Raw genomic sequence first — 14296 nt, 5'->3', positions numbered from 1 at the left:
AAGAGATAAAGTTTGTCGACAGAACTCGGAAGTTTCGTTACCGCGAATACGCGTAATTTTCTCGGATTACGCGTTCAAACGCGGCCGGCGCGCACAGTCGGCTTGCATTAAACGGCAAAATATGCCAAAGTTGGTCTCGGAAATCTAATTAGAAGAACTTTATCTCGGATTCGCTAACAAATAAGTCGACGGGCCTTAGCGGCTTCGAAGCGCACCCGCCTAAAGTGGATAGTTTACGGTTTCAAGTCGAGTTTACAAAGGCGAAACGTTTCCGCCCATTACACCGAGTGAGTAGTATTCAAAGTAAAGAGCGTCTCCTAGTACATTTCTCTTTAAAACGTCCAGGCTTATTCTCGAAACGTAAACACTTCACTGGGAATAACGTTAATTCAAAAAACGGAAATAATAGGTTTTAACATTAACTAAAAGCATTTTAAATTAAAAATGTTTTTCGAAAACTGCTATTAAAAGTTGACTTTTGCGTAGTACTTAGCGACCGTCAAAACGATAGTTTTTTGTCAACAGGATGTAATAGTATATTAAAAAGCTAGTTTCGTAAGCCCGCTTGAAATGCACGAATTCATGTTTAAAAACGAGTGCCTTAAATCTTATGAAACGTGTTTTTTATGCTATTTTTTGAAATTCACGATTTTAGAACCATATTCTTACGCAGGGTCAGTTGCCTGCACTTCAATTTTCGAATACGTTGATCAATTTTTCTATAAAATGCTTAAGCATTTCGGTTGTGAATCCAATCTTCTTCAGAGCAAAATTTTTATACAACAACAAAAAATTTATATTTAAATCAAAAATAAAGTTAAATTAAATCTAGGATAAACTTACTTGTTCTAGAAGTTAGCCAAGTCAAAAAATTAAAAATATAAAATCTTTAAGTCGAATATAAAAATAGTATAAAAATGACATCGTATTGTTTCAATTTAAAACACTTAACACATTAAAAATTGGAAAATTTACGTAAACTGACCGGTTAAAAATAGAGACACGTTGGCTAAATGGCGAGACGAACAAAATTCTATTTTCTGTTTTCAAAAAGGAACCGAAAGCTAAAAATTCAAGCTTCGTCAAATTTATAGATGCATCTGCGTGTTAGAAAGTATTGAGACGAATGGGAAAAGCGGGAGATTTGAACAAAAAGAAATGATAAAACAAAAAATATTGTGCATTTATGAACGTATTAATTTATATTTTCTCTACCGGTTTCGCAGTTCATAAAGTAACTGCATCATCAGAAGAATCCTTAAAATACAAAAATTAAAAACTTATTAAAAAATTATAAGGTTCTTTCTATACCTTTTCAAGCACAAATTGGCACTAATCAGAATCAAAATGACATTAGTCAAAATCATATTGGCAATGTCAATTTCAAATTGGCATTAGTCAAAATCAAATTAACAATAATCAAAATTAAAATGGCATTAGTCAATATCAAATTGGCAATAAACAATATCATATTGGCATTAATCAACAAATTTAGCACTAATCAAAAGCAAATCGGCATTAAACAAAATCAAAATGACATTAGTCCATATCATATTGGCACTTATGAATTTTAAATTGACATGGAAATAAAATTATATATCAGCATTAAATAAAATGAAATGGGCAAAAACATTTTATTGACTTACAAACACAATAGATAACAATTATATTACTTAAGAAAGTAGGTAACGTTATGTTTTAAATAACACTCTTAAAAATTTATATCTTGCATATTCAATGCAGAAGGGATAAATCGTTGGATGTGGGCAATAAACATTGCGCAATTGGCAACAGTAACCTTGCCCATATTATTATGAACGGTGTTCTCTAATTTCTGCATTCGATATTCTGTTTGAGTCAGATGATCCCGGTCAGCACCAGCCAAGATGTTATTTAGCTGTACAGCCATATCTGCTTTTACTCCTGCTTTTAATGCAGGCCACGCTTGTTCAATAGGATTAAACATAGGGCTGTACGGACTTAGTCGTAAAAGTGTGTGGTGTTCAAATTCGTTTTCTGCAAAAACCTCTTCAATAGTAAAGTGGCATGGAGCATTATCAATAACTAATGCAACTCCAGTTTGGTAAAGGCCTTGCGCTCTTCTTAGGCATTGCCTCATAAATTCATTTGCTTCCGGCTTCTTGAAAAAGCCCCGACATAGTTCGGAATGAATTAGCCCCATGTTTCCAATGCATCCTATTAGGTGAATATTCGACCCTCTGCAACCTGCAGACACTGTTGTGCAGCGAGTCCCTTTTTTTGAACCACCCTGAGTCCGCGATATGAACAAATTAAAGTTTGTCTCGTCCATGTATATGATAGGTATATTTTGTGCTTGAAGATCCAATAAATTTTCTATATAAATACTCCTGCTTGTTTTCGTTTGAATACTATTCGCGTTCTCTGGTTCTCTACGAGCAGTCTTCAAAGTAAACATCAATCCAATGAGATGCTGTCGAACGCATTCGTTGGAGACATTGAGTGCAAAATCTTCACGGATTTTTCACTCAGTCCTTTAAGAGTAATTTTAGGATTACTCTTAGTTGTTAAGATATTACAATAAATCAATTAAATAAACTTATAATATTGGAGTAAACTTACGTCAAAACAAAGACAGATTAACATCTAATAAATACATTAAACAGTTAAATCATAAAAACAAAACAGAAAACGATTAAAGAAAGATTGCAAAAGACGCGTGTAGCTGTAAGAGACCGTTAAACAGGAACTAGGGTTAAGAAGTCCAGAAATCTGGTGGAAAAATATAAATTTAAGTTGATACTTATTAATACATTTCAAATCATCAATATATTAATATCAATCTAATTAGGGGGGGGGGCGAATTGTGTAGGATGGGAAGGGGGTGGTAAACAAGGAACTGAAATGTTACAAAGTTTAAACATTGCAAAATTCAGATTTAAGTATTATCAATTGCGTTCTCTTCGACTAAAATATTTTCAGATATCTAACACTTTCGGTTATACCGGAAGTCGTCGCCTACTTTATTTTTTTAAATGGAACAGCCTGTATATTTTTACATATTTGGATTTGTCTGTTTTCAAGGTTTATGAATAACTTTACTTTTTGCAATTTGATTCAGCTGTTCTCGAATTATTCGAATTTTTCTAGAAAAATCTGCTCCAGCAGACATTTGTGCAGAACTGATGTACACAATTTGAATCTTAGGCATGGATTTTGTATTACAATTCCGCTGCATAGATCGTCAAAATTTCCGTGCTCGTTTTCCTATCAAGTAGCTCGTTTTTGGAATGCGATTCCCAGTTCTGCGAGGTGTGCCCGCTCGGTTCAGTTGTTTAGATCTATTGTTTTGCGCGAGAGGGTGTTTGATCGGCTTTTGTGATAATTGATATAATGTTGCTTTTGATTCTTTTGGTAATTTAATAATCCTAACTACTTGTTTTTGTTTTTGTTTTTATTTTTATTATCTCATTTTCATTGATACTGCTCAGTTTTGATTTGATTTAACTTTTATTTTATTTTCTGCTGCTGTTCTCATTAGGTGCAAGTAAAATCAGTGGCATTGTTTTGCCTTTTCTGCCCTTGCACCCTTTGAGCTATAATTTAAGTTTAATATTATTGTACTTTTCCTTATTATTGTATTTTGTTTTTTCTAATTTGGCTATTTTGGCTCAATAAATAAACATGCTTAAGCAACATGATGGAGTATGATTTGATGCTGAATACGGCTGTCTAGAACGTTTGGTCACTTTACTATGGCACGTTACCTTTTCGAAACTTGGAAGTACCATAACTTCATTTTTTAAATGGCACCCCCCATGTTTTATTACTTACTCGTCTTCGGAGTCTCATTTTACATCTTTTATATCCCATATGTCCTATACCTAACATTTATAGTTTGGGAGATAATTACGGTTTTTTGAAAAATGCACACACATCATATCGATATTTAACCTACTAGTGTGCCATGAATACCTAGTGCGACCTAGTAAATAACCGAATGAAGTGGAGGTTTGAAAATTTGCAGACTTGTGATGTTTGATGCCAGCCTTTTAACTAAAGTATTTTCAGGTTCCAGGTACTTATGGTTACATCGGAAGAGGTAACTATTTTCATATTTCAAATGAAACCCAACCCAACCCAACCCAATCCAACTCTACCCTGACTTTTATTAAATTTTTCAATCTAAAATGTCAACTACAACGTTACTTTTTATAATTTATAAATCATCTACATTGACCGCCGGAAAAAAAAAATTGTGTTGTGAATGTTGTGGTGTTTATGTATTATAGGACAATCAGTAAGAAAAAAATAAATAGTTTGACATTTGCTAAAGCTATGGTTTATTTCTGTTGGTGTGATGACTAGGTTACTTTTTGTAGTGATCTGTTCTCAAAAAATGCCACGTTTGGAATTTAGTAATGAGAATTATTTGAATCTGATAATAATATGATATGGAGAGTGCAACCAAATAATTGCGCGTACGTGTCGGCTGCAACATACAAGTGGCCTAAAATTGAACAAAACTTTCAAAAATAGAATGAAATACAGGATGTTCCATTTGAAATATGAAAATTGTCACCTCTTCCGGTGTAACCACAAGTACCTGGAACCTGAAAATATTTTAGTAAAAAGCTGGCATCAAACATCACAAGTGTGCAAATTTTCAAAAGGCCACTTCATATGGTTATTCACTAGGTCACATTAGGTATTCATGGCACACTAGGTTAAATATCGATATGATATGTGTGCATTTTTCAAAAAACCCTAATTATCTCCTAAACTATAAATGTTAGGTATAGGACATATGGGATATAAAAGATTTAAATGAGACACCAAAGACGACTAACAAGGGAAGTATCAGAACTGTCCCTCACCGATTTTGTTGAAATTTGGTACAGCGATAGTATGGCCAAAAATTAGGTTTACGTATTTTTTTATACGTGCTAATAAAGCCCCTGGGGCGAGTTATAAGGGTTGGAAATCGGGGCAGAAAATATATATATATTCGCTTATAGGCTGAAAACGAAAATAGCTATCGAAATGTGGTAAATATAAACTGGTATTCATTTTTAAAGAGCTTTCCATTGATATATCACACATATATCTGAGTGCTTCAGGGGGTAAACTACCCCTAGTTTTTTGGAATATTTTAAAAACTACCCTGTCGATTTTGGCGATATTATGTATCCTTATAGTACGTTTAAGAATATTAATGACGTGTTTTTTCTTATTTGTCTCTGATCATCCCTGCAAAGTTACGGGGTATGATAGATAACCCCTTTCCTTAAGAATAATGTGATAAACTGTTACACTGTTGAACAATATTTTGAAGAAAAGCATTAATTAAATGTAAATTAAGATTTACGCAGTAAAATAAACCCTCTACGACATTAAGGGGTGGCTGGGGTTAACTACCCTAACCACCCTAAAAATTATTCTTTTTTGCGAAAATTGTTTGTCGATTTTGGTGCAATTTACCACGATGATTTTTTTATACGTTAGGTAGAAAATGTATTTTCGCTAATAACTTTTTTTTTACTTTTTTTATTCAATATATTGTTGGCAATAATGAACATCATGGAAAAATGTTTTAAACACAACGATCGTTTACACCTTGCACAAGTTATAACAACTATATCTCCACAGATATAGCACGTAGGTTTTTCATTGGAAAAGCAAACCTCCACGGGATTTTCAAACTGTTCTGGACTCTCCTCTATATATCCAGATGCAAACTAGGCGTATTTAAAAACATTAATAAATCGTGGTGAAGACAACTGGTTATGCGTTAAGGATTGCAATTTTAAAATGTTATCTCGCTGATGCTAATTGACATCGTACTGGTAGAGAATAACTTGATCAGAAAATCTTCTAATGAAATTTTTCCATATTCTAAAACCAAATACTTCCAGGGGTTGAATTTGACCTGTTGTCCCTGCAGGTAGAGACAAATATTTAAACTTAACATCCGATGGAGTTACTTTACTAATAATTTCAGGGCAGTGGCCACCCCAAGAATCCAGTAATAGTAATGATTTGGGTCCGGTGTAATGTACTTAACCATTTTTTTCAGTTGCTCTTTAACTCATTATTAATAAATATTTATATAATTATATAATTATTATTATCTTTTGTGTTATTTAAATAGAATAAGGATAAAAAAGCTTTTTCTGTAGGTGTATGAAAGTTATTAGCGAAAATATATTTTCTATCCCAAACTTCTAACCCTTGTAAGTTCTTACAATAGTACTACCTAACGTATAAAAAAATCATGGTGGTAAATTGCACCAAAATCGACAAACAATTTTCGCAAAAAAAAAATTTTTGGGGTGGTTAGGGTAGTTAACCCCAGCCACCTTAATGTCGTATAGGGTTTATTTTACTGCGTAAATCTTAATTTACATCTAATTAATGGTTTTCTTCAAAATATTGTTCAAAAGTGGAACAGTTTATCACATTATTCTTAAGGAAAGGGGTTATCTATCACACCCCGTAACTTTGCAGGGGATGGTCAGAGGCAAATAAGAAAAAACACGTCATTAATATTTTTAAACGTACTATAAGGACATATAATATCGCAAAAATCGACAGGGTAGTTTTTAAAATATACCAAAAAAACCAGGGGTAGTTTACCCCCTGAAGCCCTCAGATATATGTGTAATATATGAGTGGAAAGCTCTTTGAAAATGAATATCAGTTTACATTTACCACATTTCGATAGCTATTTTCGTTTTCAGCCTATAAGCGAATATATATATATTTCGCCCCGATTTCCAACCCTTATAACTCGCCCCAGGGGCTTTATTAGCTCGTATAAAAAAATACGTATACCTTATTTTTGGCCATACTATCGCTGTACCAAATTTCAACAAAATCGGTGAGGGACAGTTCTGATACTTCCCTTGTAAGTAATAAAATATGGGGAGTGCCATTTAAAAAAATTAAGTTATGGTACTTCCAAGTTTCGAAAAGTTAACGTGCTGTAGTAAAGTGACCAAACGTTCTAGACAGCCGTACTCGGCACCAAAACATACTCCATCATGTTGCTTACGCATGCTCTGAATCCTAAATTGATATCCCAAAAATCGAGTGTTCTCTGATTTTTTAACAAATGTTTGCTGGAGCAGATTTTTCTAGAAAAATTCGAATAACTCGAGAATGGCGGAATCAAATTGCAAAAAGTAAAGTTATTCATAAACCTTGAAAACAGACAAATCCAAAAATGTAAAAATATATAAAGTGTTCTAGCGTTGAATAACAAAAGTAGAACTAACACTAGACGGGTCTGAAGACGCACGGCTAAACGCGAAACTTTCTAGTTCTAGGTATAGTGTTAGTTCTAGTTTTAGTTTAATAAAAATATGTCACAAATATAATAAAATGTGTGTGTTAAAAGAATTGAGAAGTGAAAATAATAAAGATTGTAGCATTAACGAAGTGATAAATAAAACTATAAGATTAAGCGGGGAGTTAAAAGATTAATCGCGCATTTCCGTAGAAGAACGGTGACATATTGTACCGCGAGGGTAATATTAATGATTTTCGTTGGCATCGCTCCCGAAGAGAAGAGAAAATTTTCCATATAAACAACTTAGAGAGTCTTTGTCGTGGCACAGAGGAGAGTTAATGAATCGTGCGAATCGATTGGAGTGGAGGAGAGGAATAATAAAGTAGTTAATCCATTCGCTTTGACAGGTCGAGAATAAGAAAATTAAGAGTCCCTCTAACGCAAACAAATTAATGCGAATCGCCTCTGGTCTGGAGTTAATCAATCTTTCGTTAAATAGTTTCGTGGTAGACATCGGGAACAGAACCATTTTTTTTTAGGTGTTCATTTCTTGTTGGTTGTTTATTTTTTATTTGTTGTTTAGAAAAGGGACTTAAAAAAAGTAGGAAATCGATGCGAGCCTATTAGAAATTTTAATTAAAAAGTTTCGTCCTGGCGCTGAAACTTAAACCGATTTATATTAAATTTTTAATGCGAAATTTTAATTAATTTAAATTAGCCATCGTCCCAGCTGCTTCGGTAACAGTCAAACACCACACACACCACTTGGATCAAATTTGCATTTTTTAAATACATAATTTTATGGTTTTTTTTTTGTGAATTTCTCTTTATAAAAATAAAAATATACCGCGATATTGTTAATGAAAACTTTATTTATCGAGCGAGCGACCTTTAATTTTACACGCACGGCTAATATATTGTGGGGCGAGTTTAAAATGAAATTGGTTTTTGTATTCGAAAAATTCGCAAATATTATCCAAATATACATTATTTAAAAACGAACGTGCATTTTCAGTTAAATTTTTCACGGTTCAAAATATTTTTATTAACCGCCTATATGGAAAGAATATAATTTTTATTTTTATTCGATCATCTAAATTGGGGTTTTATTAATATTATTCAATCAATTTAATTGATTTAAAAAGATTTTTGAGTTTAATAAAAATGTTCCTGATTTTACTTGAAAATTTATAACGTAAAGTGAAAAGTTTGAATAAAATTTCCGACTTGTGTCCGTCGTGGAAGATATTTTTCCCCGGAGACCAGTACGTTTCGGTATGATTTATTAAAGCTGATGGAGGGAATACGTTTAAAGTTTTATTATCGAAATCTAATCCTTTCTATCGGTAATCCCTTACGCGCTAACGCATGTAGTCGAAGTCATTAACAGTTCCGTCCATTAGCAGGAAGCTTCCGATCCTGGGATAATTCACCCTCGATCCCAAAATACAAGACCTCTCGTTTCCGGAACGAAAAATACGACGACGAGAAGTTTACGTTATCGTAGAAAACGGAAATCGACCTGTCAACGTGCAAAAATTCCCGTCGATTTCTCTTTAATCAGACTTGTTTTGAAGAAGTAGATTTTTTTTTTGTAACAATTCCTTTGGGTGTAGATTGAACATAGTCGAATCGTTTCTCAGTTCAACTGTAAATTAACCTGAAACTTTGATATTTACGGCAGCCCGGAATTCGGAGTCGGTCGCCAAGTTGTGTTTCTTGCCTTGGCGGGACCTCGAGGGGCGTCTCTCCGGTTTCCAGGGGACCCGGACCTTGATTTATGGTAATAACTACTGTGACAGGTCTATTAAAAAGTTTATTTTCGGTAGTCCTCGCGTAAGAAAACACACTTCCAACTCAACGAGAATAAGAACCAAAATCGAATTTATGAGAACTAAAACGAAATAAACAAGAAAAAATATTGATTTCAATTTTAATTTAGAATAAACCTCTCGCTTGAGATAATGCTAATATCCTGGTGGTGCCTCATGGGTCCGGCCGTTGAGGTCGCCGTAACGACTTGCCACGCTGTAATTTAGAACCTATTAAGCACAATGGCGCCGGGCTTCGGGTCAAAGGATTACCGGCCGAAGGAAGTCCACGGAATTTACGTCTACGGTGCATCTAACGGCCCGTATTTCCCAATTATTGCCATGCTGTAATACGCCTTTCAGCCGTTAGATACGTCAGGTACGTTCAAATAATTAAGACCTTATACCGTTATTTTGCAATCAACTTATATTTACACCCACCAATAGCTACAGAAGCAAAAGTTATAATTAAAATACCAAAAGAATCAGGAAATAAACTAAGTGCCCAAAAAATTGTAACACCTCGAAAGGGCTGAAATTTTTACAAGTAATTTGTATTTATTTAGTAAATCATAACAATTGAAAAAGAAAATACCAACAATTTATGACAATAGTAGCTGGATTGGCAATCTCTGGTGCGATAGGCACAACGCCAACTCTAGCATTGGAGGTTCTGCTTGGCCTATCTCCTCTGCATTTGCATATAGAGAAAGTGGCTAGAACAACCATTTACAGATTTAAGAAATATGCTCAAAACTGTTCCGACATGTCCTACCAATGAGCTGCGGAAGACATTATAAGCACTGATACTGTGCTATCAATGCCGTCAGATTTGGCGGTATCACTATCAGTGATTAATGCTCGATATCAGATTGTACTGCCTGAGCGGCAGTCCTGGATCAAAAATGAAAATTCTTTGGTTCGGGCAGACATTTGCTTGTACACAGATGGATCAAAAACGCCTGAAGGGGTAGGAGCAGGAGTATACTGCCGGACACCTCGAATTAAGCAAGCCTACAGCCTGGGTACGTACTGTACTGTATTCCAGGCGGAAGCATTTGCTATTGACATGGGTGCTAAAATCCTTCTTGAAAGAGGGGTGAAGAACATGACAGTACGAATTTTCTCAGACAGTCAAGCCGCTCTTCAGGCGCTGCAAGCCGTGAAAACGGTGTCGGCTCTGGTTAATGATTGTAAGAGAACATTAAACACACTGAGTTGTGATAACAGAGTCTCTCTGATCTGGGTCCCGGGTCACTCTGGGGTGGCTGGCAATGAAGCGGCAGATAAGCTAGCACGAGATGGTAGCGCTGAAGCTTTTGTGGGGCCGGAACCAGCAGTTGGTGTATCATTTGCGATGGCCAAATATAGGATTGGACTGTGGGCTGAAGAGAGACTTCGCCTACTGTGGACCAGTTCTCCTGGAATGAGACATGCTAAGGTGTTTATTAACATCGCCACTGTCAAACCCGGGAATATTTTACCACAGTTTTACCACAGTTTTCAACCACAGTTCCTTCTCCCAATAATAATATCCCTATATATAGCTAGCTACAGCTTTAGCTATATTCCCACTCTATGGAGGAAAGTAAAGGTGGTCTTCATACCTAAAGGTGGTAGGCGTTCAAACGCGGACCCCAAGGCGTACAGACCAATTAGCCTAACTTCATTTCTCCTCAAAGGGATGGAAAAGGTAATCGATCAACACCTAAGGAATGGAGTGCTTGTCACAAATCCACTCCACCCTAGCCAACATGCTTACCAGAAAGCAAAATCAACAATTACCGCTCTCCATGCTTTGACTAGCACCTTAGAGGAGGCAATTGCAACCAAAGAGATAGCCCTTTGTGCTTTCATAGATATAGAGGGTGCGTTTGATAACACCTCATATGAATCCATAGAGAAGGCTCTAAACGTAAAAGACATACATCCGTCGACAATCAAGTGGTGTATAGCCATGTTGAAAAGTCGGCAGATCACATCCAGTCTGGGAGGCGAGTCGCTGACTATAAAGGCGCTAAGAGGATGTCCCCAAGGGGGAGTGCTATCACCTCTATTATGGTGCCTGGTAGTTGATGACTTAATGAACACCCTAACTAAAAACGGATTAAAGATACAAGGGTATGCTGATGACCTGGTAATCACAATCCGAGGTAAATATGATTCAATCATAACTCAGCTAATGCAGAAAGCCCTACTACTCACCAGTACTTGGTGCAGAAGCAATGGGCTCAGCATCAATCCCAATAAAATCGAAATAGTCCCTTTCACTCGGAGAAGGAAGCTACAAATAAAAGCACCCTCAATTGAAAGCAGAACTATTAACCTCAAAACAGAAAGTAAATACCTAGGGGTAATACTTGACAGTAAACTAAACTGGAACTCACACTTAGATAAGGTGAGGAAAAAGGCCATCATGGCAAACCAGATCTGCCGCAGGCTCCTAGGAAGGAACTGGGGTCTCAAACCACGAATGGCTCATTGGACCTACGTAGCAATAATCAGACCCATGGTCGCCTACGCCTCATTGGTTTGGTGGCCAAAAACAAAACATAAGACAGCTCAACAACAGCTGGCACAAATCCAGCGGTTAGCATGTCTTAACATAACGGGTGGAATGAGATCCTGTCCGACGGCTGCTTTGGAAGCCCTACTCGGTCTCACACCGCTCCACATATATATACAAAAGGAGGCAGCCTTAAGTGCCTTATCACTGAAAACAGTTTCTTCACTTAAGTTGATGCAGGGTAACCTCAGAGGACACCTCGAGATCCTCAAGGATCCATGTCTAAATCACCTGATTGAAATTAAAACGGACCTCATACCGACGGAATACAATTTCAACCAACCGTATAAGGTCATATTTAGTAGCAGGGATGATTGGGCGAAGGGAGGGCCTCAACTAAAAAGAGGAGCCCTAACCTGGTACACCGATGCTTCAAAGACAGTAAGACCTGGAGTAGGCATGGGCATCAGTGGACCAAATAGCCACATCAAATTGCCCCTCAGCTCGGACTTAACAATTTTCCAAGCAGAAGTTCTTGCTATAAACTTCTGCACCGCTTTGAACCTACAGAAGGGACAAAAAGGTGCATCCATCAACATTTTCACAGACAGTCTGGCCGCCTTAAAGGCAATTCAGGCCTACACGTGTGGCTCCGCACTGATCAGAGAGTGTACCAACAACCTGAGAGAACTCGCTAGGGGCAATGATGTTACCCTATGGTGGGTTCCAGGTCACAGCAACATTGAGGGCAATGAGAAAGTCGACAAGCTGGCCAAAGAGGCAGCAATCACGCCCTTCATTGGACACCAACCTGGATGTGGACTACAAAAAAGCCACCTAAAACAAATAATCAACAACTGGGAGGCTTCAAAGATAGCCTTACGCTGGAAAGAACTTCCAGGTCACAGACAAGCGAAGAGTATGATAACTCCGTCGCAAAACAAAACCAAAGAGGTTTTATGCCTCAGCAAAGGGGATCTAAGAACGCTCTCAGGCTACCTGACCGGTCATGTGCCCCTAAAATACCACCTCTTCCACATTGGACAAGCTGAGGATCAAACTTGTCGACTATGCAACGACGAGTCAGAAACTGCTGAACATATACTGTGCAGTTGCGCCGCCAGAGGCCGTCTAAGGCACAACGTCTTCGGTAAAACTCCCCTGTTACCTACCGACATAAAGGTTCAAGACCTCAGGACAATACTAAGGTTCATTAAGGACCTACATTTGCCCTAAACCTTTGGAGGGCTAAAGTTACAATAGATCTTATAGGTCGCGGTAACGAGAGGGGCCGCTCTCCTCAGCCCGGCAGCAATAATAATAATAATAATAATAACCACAGTTGAATCTCTTGCTCTTAGCCCAATTTCCAAACAACGCAAAGTTGATGCATATTTTTATCAATACATAATTTCAGTGACAACTGGTGAGCTACTCAATCCATTCACCAGCTGCCCCAGGCAGAGTTCAAAATTTGGCAAGTATCAAAACTTATACTTAAAAACAGTAAAAAACCTAAAAAGGAAAACGACACTAAATCATCATATAGAATATAGATAGATTATAAATACCATGGACAAAATCGTTTTGAAACATCTCTTTTTCTTATATTACCAGTCTGTTTTCAGAAGTCTCCTTTCTTTCTGCCCAACCCTTTTCTGTTCTTTTTAGTAGTTCCCTTTCTTACCTTTAAATATCTTTTCCAATCTTCCTCATATCCTGTTTACTATCCGTGCTAAAAGTGAAGGCCCCTCACTTTAGAGATCGATATCTTCGCAACCGTTCGACCAAAAAAATTGTAACAAACGGTAAAGTTTGTTGTAATCACTGAACATTTCTATGTAACATATCTAAAATTGAAATTTTCGTTTCCGCGGTGTTTTTTATCGCGAGTTAAATGAGAAAAGTATCCGATTTTTGAGGGTGACGGCAACTTTGTCCAATTTGTAATTTTTTTTCTCAAAAACTATCTGACGAAAAAGTTTCAAATTTGAACAGATGGTACAATGATGTCCATATAGTTTTGCGAAAATTGCGGTTTAGTACGATGCGGTTATGTCGAAAACCACTGGGTGGATTTCAACGCGGTTTTAACCAAAATATGTCAAATAATTACGTTTGTCGACTCCCATTATTTGTTTATCGAAGTTATGTCTCGTCCAATCGGAATAGATTGTGCGTTCTAGACAGGACGTCGCGCCTTAATGGTACCTATATAAAGAAATAAAGGCGCGACATCCTGTCTGGAACTTTAATAAACCGCAAATCGCTCTAAAAAAATTAGAGGGACATAACTTTGATAAACAAATAACGGAATTCGACAGACATCTTCTTTTTTCCTTCTTCTTGTTTTTCCAATTCAATCTATTTCTTCTATTAACAATCTTTTCCCAATTCTCCTCTTTTCTGTTTAATAGTTTTTTTTTCACATTTACAAATTCCTTTAAATCTCCCTTTTCTTTATGCAGTCTCATTTTTGCTTTATCAGTCCATTCTGATAATAGTAATTTTTTGAGTGTTGACATCAGTGGTATGATTTTGATTTTAATATTTTGTATTAACCTTAAAAAATATTATAAATTAATTAACATCAATTACAATATTATGTTACTCGATAATAAACGGTGTATCTTACTCGAACGTAATAACATTGACGTCATTAAAATTGGGATAAAGCATAAATGCTTGAATAAACAAGTTAACATGTTT

Source organism: Onthophagus taurus, chromosome 3, assembly GCF_036711975.1.
Source record: "Onthophagus taurus isolate NC chromosome 3, IU_Otau_3.0, whole genome shotgun sequence".
NCBI classification, from domain to species: Eukaryota; Metazoa; Arthropoda; class Insecta; order Coleoptera; family Scarabaeidae; genus Onthophagus; species Onthophagus taurus.
Note: the sequence above shows the minus strand (reverse complement) of the source record.